Source organism: Psammomys obesus, unplaced genomic scaffold (assembly GCF_907164565.1).
Source record: "Psammomys obesus unplaced genomic scaffold, mPsaObe1.curated_primary_1811, whole genome shotgun sequence".
Classification (NCBI taxonomy): Eukaryota; Metazoa; Chordata; class Mammalia; order Rodentia; family Muridae; genus Psammomys; species Psammomys obesus.
The window spans coordinates 3,682,023-3,697,680 of record NW_026587032.1 but is presented as its reverse complement, the minus strand read 5'-3'; positions in this window follow the sequence as shown (position 1 = coordinate 3,697,680).

Below are 15,658 nucleotides of genomic sequence, written 5' to 3'. Positions count from 1 at the left end.
CACTGCGCCTGCTACACACCAAACCTCCTGCAGTGGCAGGTGCATTCTGGACTTGGACAGAGGTAGCTTCCGCAGTCTGTTTTCTTGCTCTCCCTGCTCCAAAGGGGTACATGCTCTGTCTTCACATTAGTTCCCTGGCAGTCTGACACAGGGTCCCATGTAGCTAAGGTTAGCTGGGCTTTCCCATCCTCCTGCCTCCAGCATTGGGATCACAGGCATGCATCGTCATTCTCAGTTTATGCGGTACTGGAGGTGAACGAAACCCAGGACTTGAGGCATCCTGAGCAAGCACCTCCAGTTGAGCCACAACCCCAGCCCTCATTCCCCATGTTTCCTGTTTCTCCTTTTGCTTTGATGCAGTGTCTCACTTTCCACCTTCGAAGAAGACTGGCCACGTATTTCGTAAGCTGTCTCACTAGCGGGGCTGACTAACATGTTCCCTGGATTACACTGGAGCTGGAGGAGATCACTCTTTACTGTATTGTCTCAGAGGAACTTCTGGTGTCATTTGACCTGGCACTGGCCATATTAACCTGAGGATATCGAGATTGACTGTACCACTTTCCTCCCCTGTAGATTATTTTTTTTCTTTTTCATTTTGTTTTTTGTTTTTCTTTTTTTTTTCTTTTTTTCTTTTCTTTCTTTTTTTTTTTTTTTAGGATTTATTTATTATCTATAGTGTTTTTCCTGCGTGTACCCCGGCAGGCCAGAAGAAAGCACCAGACCTCACTATAGATGGTTGTGAGTCACCATGTGATTGCTGGGAATTGAACTCAGGACCTTTGGAAGAGCAGCCAGTGAGCCATCTCTCCAGTCTTGTTCTTTATTTTTCAAGACAAGTTTTCTCTGTGTAGCTCTGGCTGGCCTGCAACTCGCTCTGTAGATCAGGCTGGCCTCGATCGAACTCACAGAGATCTTCTGGCTCTGCCTTCTAAGTGCAGTGATTAAAGGCATGTTTTTCTCTTCCATACTCTGTTTTCAAGAGGGAGAGTCACCTGTCCAGCCTCACTCAGGGGGGATTGAGAAATAAGTCCCCCTTCCCCAAGGAGGGGGCGGGGAGTCCTACATGTTACCTGAAATAAGTTGGCTTGTCCCTTTGTGTTTGTTTGAATGGCTGGGTGATGTTGTATTGTGATTTGTCTCACCAGCCAGCCTGGCAAGTCTAGCACAGTGAGCTCCAGTGTCAGTGAGAAACCAGGTCTCAAAAAACTATGTGGGATGCTGACCTTGGCGATGCATGTCTTAATCCCAGTTCTCAGGAGGCTGAAGCAGAGGGTCAAGAGTTTGAGGCCAACCTGGATTATGAAGCAGACCCTATCTCAAAATAAATGAACACGGAACTGGAGAGTTCGCTCAGTGGCTAAGAACGCACTGCTCTAGTGGAGGATCTCAGTTCGGTTCCCAGCATCCAAAATGGGACGCCCACAGGGGCCTGCAACTCCAGCTGCAAAGGATTTGACATCCCTGGCCACCTCAGGCACCTGTGCACATACCTACATATATATATATACAATTAAAAATAAATCTTAAAAACAAATAAAACACCCCCAAAACATACAACTCTGATAGCAAAAGCATATGTACTCACGTACACTCATGACTACGCTGGCTTATTGACATGGGCTAAAAGTGTCAATCCTCCATCTATTGTTTCCAAAGTAAATTTCCAGGCAGGGTATGGTGGTGCACACCTTTAATGCCCCAGCAATTGGGAGGCACAGGCTGATGAATCTCTTGTGAGTTCAAGGCCAGCCTGATCTACCTTGTGAGTTCTAGGCCTGCTAGGAATAAATAGTGAGGCCCTGCCTCATAAAACAAACAAACAAACAAAAAATAAGTTAAATTAAAATATAATATTCTGGGGCTGGAGAGATGACTCAGTGGTTAAGAACACTGGTGCTCTTCCTGAGGACCTGGGTTCAATTCCCAGCACCCACATGGCAGCTCACAACTGTCTGTAACTCCAAGATCTGACACCCTCACACAAGCATACATGCAAACAAAATAGCAATGCACATAAAATAAGAATAAATAAAGTATGTGTTTATTTATTTATGGTTTCTATTACAGGTGGCGGGTGGTACCTATCTCATTGCTTGGGATTTTCTCAGGTTTAACATTTAATGTCTCAAGACTTTATATCCCAAGAAATCTTTGAATTTGGAATAAAAACAAGATGTTTGGTCACCCACCATATTTAAAAATGGAATAAGCATTTTAGGAGTGTAAATAAAAGGTGGTCAGATTTAACAGAACAAGCAGTCAATTTGGAACTGTGAAACAAATATTGTCCATAGAAAATGAAGATTTTTTCCCCTCAGAATATTTGCTGTTCTTGGGATATCACTTGGGATTTTAGGTGACTGAATAGTATTCAGTCCTGTAACTTTACTGTGATTTTATTTAACCTGGTCCCCACAGATGGAAATTAGCTTTCTTGCCAATATTTGGCCATAATTAACGTCTGCCATAAACATCCGTATTTATCTCTTCTGTAAACTGGCAAACTCTGCGTAATAATTTGTTTGGAAAACAAGGTTTTCCTGCTAAAAAACAAAACTTCTGGGACTCCCTTTTCTTCAGGTGGACCAGGGATGAGTTAACATAGGTTCCCAGCCAAGGCCCCGGGAAGGCGGCCCAGATGAGGGGAGAGGGAGGCATCCTGGGGTGCAGGAGGGAGAAAACAGCCTCCCACTGTGGTTCCCAGAGGGGAGAGGATTGTTTATCAAGGCGGGTGGGAGAAGAGCTGGCCAGACACGGAGGGGTCCAGTGCTGGCTGGGGCAGGACAGAGAGACTGGGGCCATTCAGCCAGGCTCTAAAAGAAGCAGAAAAAGGGCAGGAAAAACAAGTCCAGACGCACACTGGGTGGCTGCTGGCTGGCTGGCCTCTTGGTACACCAAGTCCTTCTGATGCCAGGGGATGGGACCCAGCCAGCTCTACCCGGGGATCCACCCCAGACTGGGCAGGTCTCAGTCAGCTCCACACTTGCTTCCTGGGGCTACAAGGAATGGATTCTTACAGAGTTTGGGGTAGTTCAGTACTTTTCCAGAAAGATGGGCATCCTGGGCCAGGAAGGTGATTTTCCAGCCACTTGTGCACTGTGCCTGTGTGCTGGATACAGCCTTACCTACTCCAGGAATGGCAAAAACACTATCCATCTGTTCTGTTCAGAGTGATGTTGGTGTGACACAAGGCCTCAGTGTCAAAAAGGAAAATAAAAAAATGACAGGCCTGTCAAAGTCAAGCAGAAGGAAAATGCTGGGCATGGTGGCTCATGCCTGTAATCCTAGCACTTGGGAGGCAAAGGCAGGAGGATCAGAACTTCAAAGTTATCCCACGCTTCATAGTGTGTTAAAGGCCAGCTTGGGCTACAAGAGATCCTGTCTCCCGGACCCCAAAACATCCAGAGTTAGGGGAGATCCTTTAAAGTTTCTCTCTTTTTCTTTCTTTCTTTCCTTGTTTGTTTATTAACCTGTATGGGTATTTTGCCTGCATGTATGTCTGTGTAGCATGCGCAAGAAATGCCTACAGAATCCAGAAAAAGGCATCAGATCCCTCGAAACTGGAGCTACAGTTGGGAGGGTCCTGTGGAGGAGCAAACAATGCTCTTAACCGCTGAGCCATCTCTCCAGTCCTTCTTACAAGGTTCCTAAATGGAAGCTCAAGGAGGAAACTAAGATTAATGCTAGGAGGGTTATTAACACCATAGGTAAGGTGCTGAGATGTGGAAGAAAGTTCAAGCCCACGAGGCTGGGCCCTGGCAGTGGGAGGGGGCCTTGAACTCACAGAGATTCACCTGCCCCTGCTGGGATTAAAGGTAGACACCACCATGCGAGGCTCTACCTTATTTTTTGAGACAGGGTCTCTCTCTGAACCTCTAGCTCCCTCATCCAACTAGACTGGCTGGTCACCAAGTCTTCCTGTCTCCACCCAGGCAGAGCTGTGATTACAGCCATGCACTGCCATGCCCGGCATTTTACGTCATCAGGGCTGGGGGTCAGGACTCAGGTCCGCATGCTTCTGTGACAAGCTCTTTACCCCCTGAGCCATCTCCCCAGGCCAAGCAGGGTGTTCTAAAGGGAAAGTTATTTTACGGTAATAAGGCAGTGATTATTTGCTATCCAGGGCAGGCTGCCTGAGAGGAAGGAAGGAGATGTGTGTCTGCAGAATTCTCTCTCTTTTTTTTTTCTTTAAATGTTTCACTAAGGGCTGGGGAGATGGCTCAGGGGTTACGAGCACTTTCTGTTCTTCCAGGAAACTTGGGCTCAGTACTCAGCACCCACATGGAGGCTCACAACAACAAGCTGTGCTCTATTCTCTGCTCTTGTGTGATGGCAAGGCGTTCTCCTCCCCAGCAGTAAAGAGATCTCATTAATAATTCACAGACACCTATTTCGTTTCCCATCTCCTCACTCCTGTTGTCCAGCTCTCAGGAAACACTTCAGAACCTGACGGCTTCTGACTCTCCTCCCCTTCTTAAAACCGTTTTTGAGAACGTCTCATTATGAAACAATTGTATGCTTGCAAGAACTATAAAAGACATAGAACACAGGCATTAGCTTGCTTTCTCTAATGGCAACATGCTTCATAATTTTTTTTTTTTTAATTTTTGAGATACGGTTTCTTTGTGTAGCCTTGGTTGTCCCAGACTCACTTTCTAAATCAGGCTGGCCTCGAATTCACAGAGATCTGCCTGACTCTGCCTCACTGAGTACTAGGATTACAGACATGAGCCACCATGCCCAGCATCATCTTTCTGCTTGACTTTGACAGGTCTGTCATTTTTTTTTTCCCTTTTTGACACTGAGGCCTTGTGTCACACCAACATCACTCTGAATAGAACAGATGGATAGTGTTTTTGCAGCTCCTGAAGTAGGCTATATAATTCTTTCATAGAAGATACTGTTGTGGGTTTTTTTTTTAATTTAATTTATTTTTTTAAGGATTTATTTATTTATTATGCATACAGTGTTCTGCCTGCATGTACACATGCCCACCAGAAGAGGGCACTAGTTCTCACTATAGATGGTTGTGAGCCGCCATGTGGTTGCTGGGAATTGAACTCAGGACCTCTGGAAGAGCAAGCAGTGCTCTTAACCACTGAGCCATCTCTCCAGCCCTTAATCTATTTTTTAACTTTCATTTATTTAGTTATTGCGTGTGAGGGTGGTGCATTCATGGTACAGCATACATGTGAGATCAGAGGAAACCTTAGTTATCTTCTTCTACCTTGAAGATCCTGGGAATTGAACTTGGGTCATCAGATTTGGCAGCAAGCACCTATGTGCACTGAACCATCCTTTTGACTTTTTTTGTTTTGTTTTGTTTTGTTTTGTTTTGTTTTGTTTTGTTTTGTCTTGTTTTGAGGCAAATTCTCACTAAGTAGTCCAGGCAGGCCTTGAATTCACAATCCTCCTGCCTCAGCCACCTGAGTGCTAGAGTTGTAAGCATGTACTGCCACATACAACTTTTTCTAGCAAATTTCAGTAGCTCATGTAATCCTCGAAACAGCCCTACCAGAATACTATTATACGTTATGGTACAAGAAATTGCTATAGAATCAAGACCGACATTTAGATCTTGTCTTCTCCCCCCATGCCTCCCTGCCCCTCTCCAGTGAAGACGAAGACTGGGAGGCTGAGCCCCAAAAGAATGTCAGTCTTCTCATGCCTGGGAGGAGGCAGAGCCAACCAGAGCTGCTGAATGTAGGAGAGCCTCCATGCACAGCTTGGCTGAACAATCAGTGAAATTATTTTTGTGACCCAGACAGCATCCTCAGACATAGCTTTAGTTCCATCAGGAGACAGAAGAGCTTTCTGGCCCAGCAAGCCCCCTCTGTGTTCCCTTTCACAGCCAACTTCCTCTTTCCACTTCCTGGTCTGAGTTTCCTCTTCATCCCTGGGGTGAATCTTCTTGTCACCCACCTAACTGTAGAGAGCCAGACGGCAAATATTTAGTTGGATGTGCTAGGACATGCCCACAATCCCTGCACGTGGGAGCCGGAGGCAAGAAGATCAGGGGTTCAAGTCATCCTTGGCTGCATGAGGCCCAGGAAAGGGTCATAAAGTGGGGAGAAAGGAGAGACACAGAAAGAAATACAGAGGTTGATTGTCTTCTATTGAAAACACACACAAAAAAAGCCAGGCATGGTGGCCACACGCCTTTAATCCCAGGCAGAGGCAGACAGATCGATGTGTGCTTGCCGACAACCTGATCTACAGGACAGCCAAGGCTATACGGAGAAACTCTGTCTCAAAAAAAAAGGAAAGAAAGAAAGCTCCACTCAAAACCGAGTCAAATTCTTAGTATATTTTAGGGTAATCTTCTTTTAAAAAAGTTGTAAAGTATTTGTTTACTTTTGTTTTATGTGTGTGAGTGTTAAGCCTGCATGTATGTATATCGCATAGGCCAGAAGAGAGTATCAGATCCTCTGGAACTGAAGCTACAGACAGTTGTGGGCCTTCGTGTGGATGCTGAGAACCCAATCCCTGTCCTCTGCAAGAGCAGCAAGCGCTCCTAACTACTGAATCATCTTTTCAGCCCCACCAATTGTTATTATTATTTTAAGAATATTACTGTTAGGGGCTGGAGAGACGTCTCAGAAGTTAAGAGCACCTGCTGCTCTTCCAGAGGACCGAAACCACATAAGGCAAAAACAACTACCTGTAACTACAGTTCTAAGGCAGGCAGTGCCCCTTTTCTCGCCACTTCAAGCCCTGTGCACACGTGATGCCCTTACATATGTGTAGGCTAACCACTCATAGACTTTATAATAAAAATAAATATTAAAAATAATCATGAGAGTATTCCTTAAACTTTCAAATCAGGGCTGGAGTGATAGCTCAGTGGTTAGGAGCACTGGTTGTTCCTCCAGCGGACCCAGGTTCAGTTCTAGCACCCACTTGGCAGCTCAAAACTGTCTGTAAATTCAGTTCCAGGGGATCTGATACCCTCACACAGATATACATGCAGGCAAAACACCAATGTACATAAAATGTTAATAAATACATTATTTTAAAAAAAACTTTCAAATCCTGCTACCCTATAGGAATTTTCTTTTGTTCTTGCTCTCACTCTCTCTAGGAACCGGCTGTGTAGCTCAGACTGGCCTGGAAGTAGAGGTACCACCCTGATCCACACCTCTGGCCTCCCCCATCCCACCAAGTACTGGATTTACAGGCAGGCCCACTGTGCTCTTTAGTTTTTGTCAACTTGACACAAACTAGACTCTCCTGGGAAGAAAGAGCATCAGTTGAGGAATTGCCTCCATTAGATTGGCCTGTGGGACCTTTTCTTGATTGATGATTGACATGGGAGGGGCTAGCTCGCTGTGAGCAGTGTCACATCTAGGCAGATGGTCCTGCCTATTATAAGAAGACAGACTGAGCAAGCCTCGAGGAACAAGCCAGTAACCAGGATCCTCCATGGTCTCTTTTTTAGGTCCTCCATCTAGGTTCTTGCCTTGATTTCCCTCAATGACAGACTATTACTTGGAAGTTTAGGATGAAATAAACCCTTTTTTTTTTTTTCCATTGCATTTGGCCAGTGTTTTATCACAGCAACAGAAAAGCAAACTAGACCAGTCCCTGTGCCCAGCCCCATAAAGTTAATTCTTGATTGGAGAACAATCACAATCAAATAAGGCCACACCAGTTACTAAAGCAGACAATGGTCCAGATTCTGGGAGAGGGTAACAAAGAAAAGTCAGTCAATAAACATAAAAGAGACAATCATGTCCTTGTGATGGGTGCTAGAAAGACAATAGCTCAAGATAGCAGAATAGAGAAGAAACAGTGGTGAGTGGGGACTGGCTGCTGCTCACGCTTTCCGAGATTAGGAGGATTAAAAGATATAGCCACAGGTTGAAACCCTGTCTCAACAACACAATGTTAGCAGGGCTGGGATGAGAGGAACAGGGGGTAGTTTGTCTGTGAAGACCTAGTTAGAGCAGAACCTAGCTGATAGGTCTTTGAATGAAGCCTGTAGACTGGGGCCAGGCTGTACTGGGCCTTGAGGGTCAAGAGGGAGAAGCTGAGTTCATTGTACTGAGGAAGAGAAACAGCAGCCTGTCTCTTGGCTGGGCCCTGGGTTATTCTGGAAGCTCTCCATCCTTCCTCTCCAACTTACTGTCTCTCTTGTCTCAGACACCAGTCCCGAAAGGTCAGATGATCTGTCCCTGCTGTGTGTCTGTCTGGCACCTCTGGCATCTCTGTGCTTGCCTCTTCTCTGTCGCCTCCAACTTCCTTTCTGCCTCCTACATAGATGGGTGGCACCTGGGTGTCAGTGCTGAAGGCTTGGGTATAATCATCCCATCTCTGTCCTCAAGAGCTTTCTTCCTCTGCAGCAATTTCCCAGATTCACACTGTATCACTGAGCTGCATTCCCTGCCCTTTTCTATTGCTGCTTTTATGTTGTTTTTACATTTTTAATTAAGAGAGTGTGTGTGTGTGTGTGTGTGTGTGTGTGTGTGTGTGTGTGTCCAGCTTACTTGTTTAGGATTGCAGAGGCCTCAATTCCTCTGCCTTTACTTCTGTGTCTCTGGTTTCTGACTTTTCAGTCTCTGTCTATCTCTGTATATCTCTGTCTTCCCCTCTGCCCTCTCCCCCTCTTCTTCCTCTCTCTCATTAATTCTCTTCATTTTCATCTCATGTTAATTCTGCCTCTCATCAAAATATAGGGTTTTTGTGACGGTCTTAATTATGTTGCCCAGACTGGCTTTGAGCTTCCAGTTTCCTGCCTTAGGCTTTCAAGTGGTAGGAATATAAGTGTGGACCACCACAGATAGATGCTTGCCTTAATAGAAAGGTTTTGTTTATTCCTTTTTTTTTAGGTTTTTGGTTTTTGTTTTGGAGGCAGGGTCTTCTGTGGGGATGCTGGCAAGAGCTGAGTGTAGCAAAGCAGACCTGTAGTTCTAGCACTTGGAAGATGGAGGCAGGAGGAGCAGGAGTCCAAATCATCCTTGGCTACAAAAAGAACTCAAGACCAGCTTAGGCTATATCAGATCCTACCTCAAAAATTATTATTATTATTATTATTATTACTACTTTTTCATGAAGTAGGAGAAGGAAGAGAAGAAGAAGAAGAAGAAGAAGAAGAAGAAGAAGAAGAAGAAGAAGAAAAAGAAGAAGAAGAAACCACCAGATAATACATGTGGTTCAAAGGAAATTCAAAGAGATTTTATGTGCAGACAGGAGACAGGCAGAGAATGAATGAATGAATGCTGGAAAAGGCTGCTGGTCCATGTGAGATACTGGTTAGCATCCTATGAGAAAATCAGATTCTAATCTCTGGTGGCCTTTTGTGTCACTGGACAGAAATCGATGGGTTAGCATGTAACTTTGGAATCAGAGCTCTAATCAATAGTAAATAGCAAATCCAACAATGATAACCCCTAAGTGAAGGTACTGCTGGGGGAAGGGGGGGGGCTCAGGAACCATGCTCCCATCCAGTTTGGAGGTCACTGGATCAACCTTTGGCCATTTTCACACTCCTCCGTCCCTTTGTCTATGATGTAGGCTATGTCTCTTTCTGTCTCTCAATCTGGGTGCATGTCTGCCTTTGTCTTTTCACCTTCTGGGACGTCTCTATGTCTCTGCTTTGTCTTCGCTATGTCTCTGCTTTGAGCAAATCCTGTCGATGACCTCACTCAGGAGAGGACTAAGGCCAGGGTCTGTAGCAGGAGCTACGGGAAAATGAAAAGGCTCCATCCCACTGTGGGATGCTCTGTCTGTGTTTCTCTGCAAAACTGGAAGAAATCACAGGGAGGAGAGAAGGGTGTGGGGACGTGGCAGAGGAGGGGAGGGCCTAGAGCCACAGCAGTGTGCAGAGGCATACTCCCAGCTTCAGCTGGCTGGAGCGGAGGTGATTTCACCCTGAAAAAATGTCTGAATCAGGAAAATAACTCAACTGGGGATGGGGCTTGGGAGGCAGCTACTCGGTGGGGGAGGGGAGTGGGTGGAGACAGCAGCCTGGGACCAGATGGGAAATCTGGGTAGGAGCTGGCCCAGTTCTTGGGCTCACCCATTGTTCTGGAATCTTAGGCCATGCTGCAAGCAAAAGGCCACACTGGAGACCGGTATCTAGATCTGTGAGAGCTGTGGGGCCACAAGATAGGGAATCCCTTATCTTTGCTGGTAGCAACAACCATTGAACACCGAGCGAGGAATTCAGGAAGAGAGAGATAGAGACATAAAATGAAGAAAGGCAAACACTGAACTTAAAATCTAAAAGACTGCTGAGAGTGTAGCCTGGTGGTAGATCACTTGACCAGCACGCTTAAAGCTCTGGGTTCAAATCCTCAGTTCTTTTTATAGAAAAACATCTCTGGGATGGGTGTGGCAGTGCACCCCTTTGGTCCCAGCATTGGGGAGGCAGCTCTCTGAATCTGAAGCCAACTTTCTCTACCTATATTGCAAGTTTCATGTCGATCAAGGCTACATACATAGTGAGACCCTATCTAAAAGAACAGCAATTTCTAAAGGGTAAAGGTTTTTCTAAAGGGCTTGATTGTTTTCAGACATTGTGTCGGCTATAAAACCCTTGTTTACAATTAAATAGCAAAATGACAGCCACCACTGGGGACACAGAAGAAAGACAGCTGGGGCCATCACCTTGGCCCTTGTTTCCTGCTGTTGAGAAAGTCTGAATGAAGCCTACACTCTTATCTCCAATATGAGGCAAACCAAGGCCCAGAGGTTAGAGTTGACTTGCTCGTGTGTAACTACTGAGGAGCTTGGGTCTCTCAGCGTCTCACCTCGTGCTCTTTTTAAAAGGTTGAGAGAATGGTCTGTCATATGGCTGAGCAGGTCAAGGTGTCTGCACGGATGACCTGAATTTGATTCCTGGGAACCACACGGTGGAAAGAGAAAACCTCTCACTAATTATCCTAGTACCTCCAAACGAGTGCCGTAGGCCCCAAAGAAATGTGATAATAATAATTTTAAAAAGGTTAAAAGCAGGTAGATGCAGTGGTACATACCTGTAATACCAGCACACAGGGAGGCAGAGGCAAGTGAATCTCTGTGAGTTCGAGGCCAGCCTGGTCTACAAAGCGAGTCCAGGACAGCCAAGGCTACACAGAGAAACCCTGTCTCAAAAAAAAAAAAAAAAAAAAAAAGAAGAAGAAAAGAAAAGAAAAGAAAAAGGGTGGGGGATGTTTGGAGAGATGGCTCAGCTGTTAAGAACACCGGCTGCTCTTCCAAAGGTCCTGAGTTCAGGTCCCAGCAACCACATGGTGGCTCATAACCACCTAGAATGACACCTGGTGCCCTCTTCTTACCTGAAGGCACACATGCACACAGAATACTGTATAAATAATATATAAATACATCTTTTTTTAAAAAATAAGGAAAAAAAATTTTAAAAAGTTAAAAGTGAACAGAAATCAAAGGTTGAGAAGGACAGAAAGGAGGAGAGATGAGGACCAGACTTGGAGTGAGAAGAAAGCAGGAGGCTGTTTTCAAAGAAGCTACAGGGCTGGCAGCGTACACCCGTGATCCGTGATCCCAGCACTCCGGAGGCTGAGCAGGGAAGGTGGCAAACTCCAGGCCAGCCAGAAGTGCAGAATGAGAGCCTGTGTCCAAATCAAAAGAGCGAACCCCAGATACCCAGGTTTCGATGCTGTCTTTTCTTTCTGGAGACACTGAAAAGAAGGCAGCAGGGATTGGAGTGGAGGGAGCTAGGAGACACTGGGTTCTCTTAATGAAAGAAGACTCCAGTTTCCCAACGATGGTCCCAAGGGAGCTTTCTCATGCAGGTGGGTTTTGTTTGAAAATAAAACCTTTTGAGAGGGGAGAAAGGACTGGTCTCTGGGTGGGGACACTAGATTTCAGGCTTGAAAGCACACATTTCTTATTACCACCTGCCTCTGTTTCAGCCTGTGCTAAAGGTGCTGCAGCCTCCAGAGAAGCTAAACTGCAGACTTGCAAAAAAAAAAAAATTATTTTCATGTCTTTTGTGGTCCCTGCTCACCTTCCAGAACTTTCAGAAACATGGAGAGCCTGTGGGCTCAACGTAAATTAACATACTTAAAATGTTTTTGGTTTTGTTGCTTATTTCTTTGTCAGGGCAGAATTTCATTCTGTAGAAGAGAGGCTTAGAATTATTATATAAACCAGGGTGTTGTCAATCTTGCAATCCTCCTGCCTCAGTCTCCGAAGTGCTGGGATTGTAGACGTAGGCTACTATGCCTGGCCTCAATTTTTTTTTTTATTTATTTACCACAGTAAGATTACACATATATATATATGTAATATATATACAAATATACACACACAATATATTTGTGTGTGTGTACTATGCAAGTATGTATACAGATGCCCTCAGAGGCCAGAAGAGCTCTTTGGGTCTTTTGGAGCTAGAGTTACAAGTGTTTGTGAGCCTCCTGGTGTGGGTGCTGGGAACTGACCTTGGGTCCTCTGCAAGAGTAGCAATTGTTCTTAACCATGGAGCCAGCTCTTCCGCCCCCTCAAAATTTGTCTTCAAGTAGTAAAAACACTTTCAGACGTGAAATTTGAGGCAAAAAAAAAAAAAAAAAAATCTGATTTTTCAACCAGGACATGGCAGTCCTCAGATGGAAGCAGGAGTGTGAGGGCTAAAGAACTGGAAACCTGCCCCCCTTTCTTCAGCTCCTAGAGGTTTCTGTGTTCGGGATTCCTAGGACTTCATAGACCCTGAACAAGCCACTAAATAGGACTCTTAGAGCCAAGGAGGGGGTCTAGGAGCCAGGAGCGGAGAGTGCAGGACAGCAGGGCACTGTCAGCAGACTGTACTGACATCGGGGCCAGCCTTTTCTAAGGAAGCAGAGCAGATCCTTCTACCAGGGCATCTGAGATCCCCAGGATCTGCATGAAGTCTCCTGGCTGCTTCTGAGCCAAATAGCTGAGTCATGGGTTGAGTTGCCACGTCCCAGTCTTGACCAGTCCTCATCATTCCTGGCTTCCCACAAAGCTACTGACAGAGGCTTGGTTTGCAGGCCACGTCAGGGCCCGTGTTAAAGCTGCCACGTCTTAGGGCTGGGCTTTCCTCTTCCCTTCAGAAAGGAGTTCCAGGACTGTGGGGTTCAGAAAATTGGTGCCTGCCTGTGAATGTTCCTGGCCTTCGACCAGCAGCTAGACTATTACAGACCAGGATTAGGAAAGGCAGAACCAATCTACCACCTCGCTTCTTCATTCAGGCCCTGAGCAGAAGGAGACACTGCAAAACAGAGGAGAGCCTGCACCTCAAAGGTGTGGGTGCAGGCTCTGAAAGGAGATGGAAGGGCACAGAACCATAACATGAAATTCTAGCATTCACATCTTGAGTTCCTGTCCTTCTTTATCTTCCCAAATGATGGAATGACAGGCATGTACCACCTTGCTCAGCTTTAAATAGTGTTGGAGATCTTGTGCCTGCTAGGCAACCATTCTATCAGTTTATCTATAGCTCTGCCTCTACAAATCTAGCATTTCACAGTGCTTGTCTGTACCACAGTAGGCCTCAGATTTGGTTCCCAAATCCCACCCACATCAGCTGGCTTTCAACCACCTATTAACTCCAGCTCTAGGGGATCCAACACTCTCTTTTGGCCTCCAAGGGCATTTGTACTCATGTGCACATAATTACAAATTAAGTAAATCTGAAAAAAGATTATTAACATTATGGAGTGCTTACGGCATTTGACAGCGAGCCAAATGCATCTTATGTCACCTGGTTTAATAGTCACAAGAACTTCATAACAAGTGAGGGGTACAGTTTATATTTGGGGAAACTGAGGCTGATTAACATGCCTCAACTTTTACAGATTTAAATAACTCGTCCCAGGCTCAAGCCCAGAGTTATGACTGCAAAACCAGCCCTGATATCCACTCTCTTATACTGTCCCTCTGTCTGCCTCAGCCAAGGTAGTCCTAGAGAACCCCAGCTTCTCCGCTTACAGATGAAATCAATGTGACACTCAACAAGGCCAGAAGATAAAAGTCCTTTGTGGACTGCACAGCACTGAGAGAGAGTTTCCAGCTGCCCGGGGGAGTGTGGTGAGAGGAACGAAGGGTTGAAATCAAATTTTATCCTCCGATGTGTTTGGCCTTGCCCTAATCAGTAGCCTATGTGCCCAGGGGACCAAGGCCTGGATGACAATGAGATCTTTGTGTCCTCTAGCCAATGGGAAGATCTGAGTGGAGAAAGATGCAGTAACAAGGCAATGGGCTGAGGCAGTCTCCGGTGTGCCTGGCCTTGTGAGCCTGGCAGCCTTGGCTGTGAGCCAGATACACAGAGGGGGCAGCCCTGAAGGCTGTGATACACGATCCTGCTCCCTGTATCTAGAGCAGGCGGAGCTGGCACCAGCTCGGTCTGAGCTAGGATACCAAGGCCCCAGGCTTTATCATCCGCGCTGGCCCATTGGCTTCATAAACCTCTATTTCTTAGCCATTCAAGGAGAACGGGACCAGGTTGATTAAGAATTAAGATTAAGAATTTTGAGATGGTGTGACATCATCATGTGTTCTTACAAGATGGAGGCAGGAAGAACAAAGCCAAATAAAGAAATGGAAGCACACGTAGAGGTGGGAGTGAGGCCCTTACAAGGCAGAGGAGAGCAGGTTGGGGACGTAGCAGGATGCTCAGGGCTTGCAGAAAGCCCTGGTTTCCATCCTTGACATTGCAAGAAATAGGTACCGGGAGCTGGAAGTCATATACCAAGGCAGTGGGCTAGAAGGACACAACTGTAGCAAGATGGAGGGAGCTGGAGGAAGCCCAGCTGGAGACCTCAAGGCCCTGATTTATCATTTGCTAGATGAAAAACAGGAAGGCCTTTCATTGATTTAAAAAACAAAACTAATTAGCAAAAAAACCTTCAGACTGAGAGAGGCATGAAGCCCCCTTTTCTTGAGCTGCTGTTAAGTGAAGGAAGCACATGATGCCAGATGTTGACCTGGATGGTGTAGAAAGGAAATAAATGATGCTAAGGGCATCCACCCTCCTGTGAGAGAGGTAAGCAGACCTTTAACTTTAATGGCCAAAGGGCCTCTCTAAGGAGGTGGCATTAAGATAGTTCTGAAGAATGAGAAAGGTTCAGGCTCAAGAAAATCAGCTGGAAAAGTGTCTGGCAGAGAAAAGAGTAAGGACCAAAGAGCTGGGGATATCATATCGGTGGCTTTGGAGTGCCTGATGAACTGAGAGCAAGCTTCTTTGGCTGGGCAGAGTGGGCTAGGGGGAGTGTGCTAAGTGAAAACATGCCAAGAAAGGCAGGGGTCCTGTGTGGAAGCTTATCCCTAGTCTCTTCTCTGCCTTCTCCAACTCCATGTTATCCAAATGCAACAGCTGCTTCAACGTCTATGCTTTCAGGAAGGCGCTGTGGGGGTCTGCATCGCTGAGGAAGTGGCTCTGTGTATGAGCTACATCATTTTAGCCACACCTAAAGCTCCTGCAACATCCATTCTGGTACCTCCTGAGTAAGCAGGCACAGTGTTCAAGAGCTGCTGCAAGGATGGGGCTGTTCATGTTCCCAAAAGAAGAACCAGCTGAAATGTAGACTCAGCTTTCTTGGGCCGCTTTTTGGTAAGGCGTTGTTGGGCAGGTCATTCGCCCTGCATGAGCCTGCACCCTTGTTATTAAAATGGTCTCTTAACAGTATCTAAGTCAGGTGGGGGTTGTAGCTTCATTAGTAGAGTGCTGGCTCAG